Source organism: Raphanus sativus, chromosome 2 (assembly GCF_000801105.2).
Source record: "Raphanus sativus cultivar WK10039 chromosome 2, ASM80110v3, whole genome shotgun sequence".
In the NCBI taxonomy this organism is placed as follows: Eukaryota; Viridiplantae; Streptophyta; class Magnoliopsida; order Brassicales; family Brassicaceae; genus Raphanus; species Raphanus sativus.
In genome coordinates, this window is record NC_079512.1 from 9,179,623 (window position 1) to 9,188,206 (window position 8,584).

The following is an 8,584-nucleotide window of genomic DNA, read 5'->3' on the forward strand; positions in this document are numbered from 1 at the left end:
TCACCCAATGTCAATTCCCTAATCCCATGAGTCCTCTTGCTTCATATTGAGAAACAAAAATCATTTCGTTATTGCATTTCTACTCTAGTTCTTAGTTCACTTCACTTCACTCAATTGGTTGCACTTAGATTAAGTATAGACTTGCATTCCCTTTGCATTAGAATCACTTAGGATTGGTTCGACAATCTTTTATACTACATCATTTGATTAGGAGCCTTGAAAACTCCTAGCATCAAATTGGCGCCGTTGCCAAGTTCTATTGTGATTTTGACATTGGGATTTAGTCATTTGCTTGAGACTAAGTCATTTTTATTGTTATTGTGATATTGGCTCTGTTTTTCCTCTTTCTTTTTCATTTCAGGTGTATGAACTTGAGAAGTAGAGGGACTACAAACCTCACTCCTCTAGTACTAGACATTCAGGCTTTGGAAAGAGAGAATACAAGAAGAAGGAGAGAAGAGGAGCAACAGGCTCATTTCAACAGATTGGGTTTTGATATGGCTCACCATCAGAACCAGAATCAAGATGGAGAGATCCCTTTGGGAGCTGCCCAAGAGGGAAATGGTCAAGGAGCTGCCAACCTTCGACCACAACACCCACAGCGCCAAGCTCGCGCCATTGGAACCTATGATCGCCCTCACATTCATGGTCATAGGTTGGGAATCAGAGCACCACCTGTGGAGAACAACAACTTCGAGATCAAGTCAGGGCTACTCAACACCATTGAGCACAACAAGTTTCATGGCCTGGCAGCTGAAGATCCTATTGATCCCTTGTACAAGTTTGATCAGTATTGTAGTTTGTCCAAGACAAATGGTGTCTCTGAAGATGCATTCAAGCTGAAGTTGTTTCCCTTCTCTTTGGGAGACAAGGCACATCAGTGGGAGAGGTCTGTCCCAAGTGACACTATCACCACTTGGGAGGGATGTAAGGAAGCCTTCTTGGAGAAATTCTTCTCTACCTCAAGGACAGCTAAGATAAGAAATGAGATCTCTGGATTCCAGCAGAAGAATCTAGAGAGCTTCAATGAGGCATGTGAAAGATTCAAGGACTACCAAGCTCAGTGTCCTCATCATGGTTTCAGCAAGGAGAGCTTGCTTAGCACTTTCTACAGAGGAGTTCTCCCATCTTGCAGAAACAGGCTTGACACTGCTAGTAATGGTTTCTTCTTGGGCAGAACTGAGCAGGATGCAGAGGAGCTGGTGGAGAACATGGCAAAGAGTGACTCAGTCTACAATGAAGAGTATGATAGAGCTAACCGAGGGGATGACCAGCAGACAAGGAAAGATATCAAGTCTTTGCAAGACAAGTTGGACTTGGTTCTTTCCAACCAATCCAAGAAGGAGCAGGTTAGCTTTGTTGGTGATCCTAGTCAAGAGTTTCCTCCTAAGGTGAATGAAGTTGATGGTTTGGAAGGGCAAGAAGAGCTTTGCTTCATCAACAACAATGGTACATGGTACAGAAAGGAGCCCAACTTTCAGCAAAACAACTACCAGCAAAGACCTCACTACAACAATCAGCAAGGAGGATACCAGGCCACGCAAAGCTACCCTCCTGGTTTCAGCAACCAAAATAATCAGTCTACTCAAGCTCAAGGCAGTTCTTCTCAAGCTCCAGCTTCAGATTCAAGTGTGGATTCTATGTTCAAGAAACTCTTGGAATTTCAAGCCAGAAATGAGAAGACAATGGTTTATGAGTTCAAGAACATCCACACAAAGATTGATGGGAACTACTCTGACCTCAACAACAAGTTCTTACAACTTGCATCTCGCTTCAACACTTTGGAGAGTCAGGTCGCCTCTATGCCATCATCTTCCAAGAGCTCAATGGGATCTCTACCAGGGAAACCAGAAAAGACTCCCAAGGAGTCTTGCAATGTTATCATCTCTACTACTTCTTCAGAGATTGAGCTGAGTGATTATGAGAAAGAGGTAGATGAGATTGAGAAGCTAGTGTTTGGAAAAGTTGAAAAATTGGTTGTAGCAACCGCTGAAGCACATATGGTGGATAAAGTTATGGAAAGGGTTCAGGTACAAGCTGAAAGGAAGGTTAAAGCAACGAATTTGCAGAGAGCTGAGCCTAAGGCTGAGAAACCGGTAGAAAGGAGAGCTGGCCACAAGCTGAAAGAGACCAAGCTGGAAGAAGCTCCTGAGGTTGAGCTACCACCATATGAGGTCCCACTCCCATTTCCACAAAGGGTCCTCACCAAAGCTCAGAAGAAGGTTATCTCCAAGTTCAGAAAAGATCTTAGTGATGTTGGGGTCAGGCTCCCAGAAATCTCCGGTATGCGTGAAGCTCATGTCCAAATGATGCTCTTCAAGGACATTCTACACCACCAAGCAGAAGTGGCTGAGCTTTTGGACATCTCCATTTTGAAGATTGATCCATCAGTCCCTCCACAGTCCCTCCCTAAGCTAGAGTCTCAAGGGAAGTTCACATTGTCTTGCTCCCTTGGTAAGATCACTATGAATGATGCTTTGGTTGATTCTGGTGCAAGTGTGAATGTGATCTCATTGGAAATGGTGAAAAGTCTTGGTATTGAGAGCATGAAGCCAAACACATCTTCTCTCATGTTTGGGGATTCATCTTCTACAACCCCCATTGGCCTCATCAAGGATTTCCCTTTGAAGATTGGAGCATGCACAATTCCTATAGACCTTACTGTTCTGAAGATGGCAACTGAGAAGAGAGTTCTTTTGATCCTTGGCACTCAATTTCTCACAACAGTTGGAGCTTGCATTGACTTCCCAAACAAGAAGGTCACACTCCTCAATGTGAACAGAGCTGTCTCCTACCCAATTCAGTCTTCAATGGATGTTGGGTATTGTGGAACAATCACTTGTGAAGAACCATCCATTGAGAATACCTAAGCTGGAGTGGCTGTTTGTAAGGAAGAAGGTCTTATTGGAGAGTCTTCTCGAGAGCTATGTGTTGAGCACTTAGAATGCGTATATACGTACTTGGTTAATTAATTAATAAATCGACATGTGGTAATATGTATCATGGAACTGACGGTATACATTGGAGGCAATTAGTTGAACTGGTAGTCGTAGAAATTTTCCGTAGAATTTAATCTCTGAAATTTTTTGATTTAGATCTATCTAATGTAGCTGTATAAATTAAATGATGAAAAAAACATATTCTTACAGCACTATTTTGTTGCTTTAGAAAAGAAACCTCCTACAGTCATTTTTAAAAAGTTTTGGTTTTATCTTTAAAAACTAGATAAAACGTAATTGATAACTTACATGGTTGTAGATGAAAATTAAAGCTAAAATCACTTGTTAAAGCCGAATCAATCACCCTCATTGTAAGCATGTATATATTTGGCCTGTACTTTTTAGTGTTTTGGTTTATGCTTTGGTTTGGTTTGGTTTGTGATGCTAGGAGTTTTCAAGGCTCCTAATCAAATGATGTAGTATAATAGATTGTCGAACCAATCCTAAGTGATTCTAATGCAAGGGAATGCAAATCTATACTTAATCTAAGTGCAACCAATTGAGTGAAGTGAAGTGAACTAAGAACTAGAGTAGAAATGCAATAACGAAATGATCTTTGTTTTTCAATATGAAGCAATAGGACTCATGGGATTAGGGAATTGACATTGGGTGATCAAGTTTCAATCTAAAGGTGGCAGCTTTTCAATCAATCTATCAACCTTAAGCCTAGACACAATCCTAAACAAACTCTATCTCTAGATGAATGTTCATTTGCTAAGGCAACTCAAACATCAAATCTCTTTGGTTGAATGTTACAAAAGCAATCATGGAGAACAAGTCTACTAGCCATCTTAACACATTTAACAACAAATCTCTTTGGTAAAATATGTTAAAAGCATTGAAGAGTTGGTTCAGACATTTCATCAAACACCTTGTGGGTGAGAAATGCCTAAAGCTCAACTTTTGAGAGGCTAACTCAAAAGATGCATTGAGAACACTCTACTAGCAAGGAACAAGAGAGATCTATACTAAAACACCTTAGATCTAGCTTAATCACCCTTGGTCTCCCTAATCCATGAATCCAAAAGGAGTCTACTCACTAATCTTCATGATTAACCTTAAACCCATGGTTGATTTAAGAGAAATCATGTTGAGAAGCAAGTTTAATCCAACAATTACAAAGAAATGAGAAGAAAAGAGACTAAAGATTCAATCTTTCTTCAAGGTTTCAATGTGTTCTTAAGAGAAAACAAGATAATCCCATCATTAGGGTCTAAAGAGTATTTATAGTAGCCTAAAAACGAGCTGGGTCGACCCAACAAACCTGGGTTGACCCAAGATAATTTGGATAAAAGTTGGTAAAAACAGATGTGAATATTTTTTCTGAGTGTCACAGCTGGTTTTTGACGCGTCCAATAAGCCGCTGGAGGTGCAAAAAGCCGCTGTGACATCACAGCTGGTTTTTGACGCGTCGTCACTTGGCCACTGCGAGAAGTCGAAGTTGGGCAGGGAGGTGTGTTTTTCTCCAGTGGTTTGGTGAAACCTCTGCACCAAAAGCCGCTCCAACACTTAGAATTTTCAGCAGAATTTCTGCACCGGCTTCTCGTCATGACGCCAGGCCGCTGGGTGACGCTAGGCCGCTGGGTGTTGTGCATCGGCTTCTTGGCAAGGTCGTAAGGCCGCTGTGTGGTCACTTATGCCGCTGGGACGCTTGGTGATCTTGAAAATCACTAATCTTGCTCCCATTCTACCTCCAAATGCTTCAAAGTTACCATTTGATATCTTCATCACCTGATATGGATAAATACAATGCAATGCAACCTAAACAAGTCTAAATGCTATCCTAAATGATCAAAATGCAAGATAAAAGAATGACAAAATCTATTAAAAACACAAGATATCAACTCCCCCAAACTTGTCCTTTACTTGTCCACAAGTAAACTTTCAAGAACTTATTTGGAGAAGAGGTTTGAAGGTGGGAGCTCATAGCCAAAAGACACCAAAAACACTCAACTTGACATCCTAAAGAAATATAGCAAATAGCATGAGCAACACTCTTATTACACTCTAGCTTCTCTAGGCCTATCAAGATACTCTTATGCCTTTACACAAGATGCAATACTCATCAACCAACAACTCTTCCTACCAGCTCTCACATTGATTCACACACACATACACAAGGTGGATTCTCACAAATGGGCACATGATCTCAATCATTTGGCTAGGTAAACAAATGGTCTAAAGTGAATGAAGAGAAGGGTTCAAATGCATCATTCTAAAGTGGTTATCACTCAAGAACAAGGAGCTTGATCATTATGCAAAATTTATCTAAGATTAGAAGCAACTCATGCATACATGGATCCATTCTCATCATTCTACCCCCATTCACTTCATTCCACAACCCAAATAGCAACTCATTTTCATGTCTAACCCAATGAACAAATTTCTCTTTTTCTTTTCTTTTTACTTAGCCAACAAGAGACAATCTTTGTTCAATGCTTAGCTCTTACTTCTCTTTTCCCCTTCCCCACTATCTTATTGATTCTTCTTATCATTTCTTTTTTCTTTTCTTTTCTTTTCTTTTTTTTTTTTTTTTAGGGGGAAGGAGTCAAAGACCACAATCTAGAGCTTTCTTTTCTTTTTATTCTAAGGTCCCTAAGGTTTTTCTTATCAATCTACACTCTTTTGTTCATCTTTCTCAACTTTCTCACTATCCAAACCCAAGATACAAGCTTGTAAAGGACATAAACCCAACCATCATCCTAGAAGCTAGCTCAAATCATGATCCTATACTAGCAAGAGATGAGAACAAATCCATGTCGCCTCCAATACTCTCAAGATTTTGCACATGACAAGCTATCAGAAAAGGCCTCACTCATGCAAATCAATGTTGGCTTCAAAGAAAGGTAAGGGTTCAAGGGTGAGGGAGTACCATTTGGGTTAACAAAGAGTGGTACAATGGAAAAAGATAACCCAAATGTGTATGGGAACCATGATCAAGTATGCAAATGCCCATAAGTGAGAGAAATTAAGTTCATTAAAGCCTAAGTTCAGTTCGGAGCTGGTTTTCAGAACAATGTCAATGACAAGCAAGCATACAAGTTTCAAGAAGAGTTTTCAAGGCACGAAGCATGCAAGGCTTTCAAGAGATGCACAAGCTACTTGATATGCTTAACTAGGGTGTCAAATTCAGTGCAAACAAGTGTTCTTTACAAGTCATTATCAACAGCTGCTCCATATGCAAGTGAATGCAATCTATATGATCTAGACTCAATCCTAAGAATGCAAGTGATGCAACTACATGATTCTTTATGCATTTTTCAATTTTTTTTTTAATTTTTATGGTTTTTTCTATGCATATATGAATGTACAATGCAATGCATAAGACTCACAATCAACAAAACAAACATGATTAAATACTTGGTACCTCCCCCAAACTTAAATCACACAGTCTTTGTGTGAGTAAGAGAGAAGGAGATACCGAAAATATGATAAAGGCAATGGTATGTACAAAGAAAGGTTGGAGTGATACCTCAAGTGGAGAGTGAAGTGTGGTAATGGGTGTCTAGAGCTTGAGCTTTGAGCTGGCCTTAAACTTCTGCCATACTAATTGAAAACATAAAGAAATGAAATAGCAGATTTATATACAAGGATAACCATGGGAATTCCTCCCAAGTGAGCTTGTTTTGAGTCACTAGCTTGACTACCTTTTCTCTTATACTAGTGAAAAAGAGGATCCTTCCCACCTTCAAGAGTGATGGTGAGGACCTCAGAGAGGAGCTCTTGGAGCTTGATGGGGTCGTTTTAAACCTAAATCATAAACCTTAAATCCATGGTAAACCCTTGGATAAATCTTAAATCTTTGGATTTTTTTTTTAATATTTTTAACAAAATCCGCAAAACACTAAACCCTAAATACTAAACCCTAAACCCTTGGGTAAATCATAAACCCTTGGATAAATCATAAATACTAAATCCTAAACCTTTGAGTAAACCCTAAACCCTAAATCTTAAACCCTAAACCCCTGGGTAAACCCTAAACCCTTGGGTAAATCATAAATACTAAACCCTAAACCCTTGGGTAAATCATAAACCCTTGGGTTTATGATTTACCCAAGGGTTTAGGGTTTACTCAAGAATTTAGGGTTTAAGATTCAGGGTTTAGGGTTTAGTGTTTGGCTGATGGTATTAAAAATATATTTTTCTAAAACGTATTTTTGTTTGCAATTAATATTAATTTTATTAGTTTTATTTTTTAGTTTAAAAATATTAAGGTTTATGATTTAGGGTTTAGTGTTTTGCTGACGGTATTTTAAATATAAAATCTTTTTTGCGACTACTATTATTTTCTATTTATTTTTTATTTTAAAAACATAATAAAACTTGACAATATTTTGTTTCCTTTTTTAAAAGATACTGAATATGAAATAATGAAATCCTATTGGTTGGGTGAACCTAAAGGTTCACTCTAGGGGTGAACCCAAGAATTTCTCAAATTTTATTCCATAACAACATGTATTTAATTGAACAAAACTTACCTTCACCCCCTAAGGTGAATCTCTACATTCACCCACCAATAAGAATTAGTTAATTGAGATTTGATATCTCTTAAAAAAGGAAACCAAGTAATAAGAATTTAATGAAATAAAATTATGTTTTTAGATAAATATAAATAGTAGCAATTATCAAAAAAATATAACTTTTTAATATTGATAAATCCGTTAGAAAATACTAAACCCTAAACCCTAAATTCTAAACCCTAAACCTTAAATTCTAAATACTAAACCCTAAACCTTTGGGAAAAGCCTGAACCTTTGGGCAAATCCTATACCCTAAACCCTCAAATTTAAACCAAACCTTAAATCATAAACTAAATCCTAATCCCTAAACCCTAAATCATAACTCCTAATACTAAACCCTAAATCCTAAATTCTAAAATGGTTTATGGTTTAGGATTAAGGGTTTATGATTTAATATTTGTCAAAGAGTTTAGAGTTTAGGGTTTCGTGTTTAGAATTTAAGGTTTAATATTATGGTTTATGATTAAGGGTTTAAGGTTTAGGGTTTAAGATTAACGATTTAGGGTATATGATTTGTCCAAGGGTTCAGACTTTTCCCAAGGGTTTAGGGTTTAGTATTTAGAATTTAGGGTTTAGAGTTTATCAATATTAAAAAAATATTTTTTTATAATTGCTACTATTTTTGTTTATCTAAAAATATAATTGTATTTCATTAAATTTTTATTACTTGGTTTCCTTTTTTAAGAGATATCAAATCTCAATTAACTAATTTTTATTGGTGGGTGAATGTAGAGATTCACCTTAGGGGATGAAGCTAAGTTTTGTTCTATTTAATTGGACAAGACTTGGGTTCACCCCCTATGGTGAACCTTTAAATTCACCACATCTCTAATAACCAATCAAAGTACCAACTAGATTAATAATAAAATAATTTAAAAAATAAATAATATCATATTTAATAATGCTAATGTCCCTATTTAATCCCTAAATTCAAACTCTATACCCTAAATCCAAATTCTAAACCCTAAATTTTAATTTATAAATCCAAATTCTATACCCTAAACCCAAATCTTAAACCCTAAACCCAAACCATAAATCATAAACAAAAAAAAATCTAAACTCTAA

At 37.3% G+C, this 8,584-nt stretch overlaps 1 non-coding gene across 1 annotated transcript; it reads right to left on the reverse strand.

Annotated features, from left to right (window-relative positions):
- Positions 1 to 974: 974 nt before the first annotated feature.
- LOC130508786 (small nucleolar RNA R71) lies at positions 975 to 1,081 on the reverse strand. The gene has a single exon (XR_008942964.1). It is a non-coding gene; the product is annotated as a small nucleolar RNA R71 (small nucleolar RNA).
- Between the last annotated feature and the right edge of the window lie 7,503 nt (positions 1,082 to 8,584).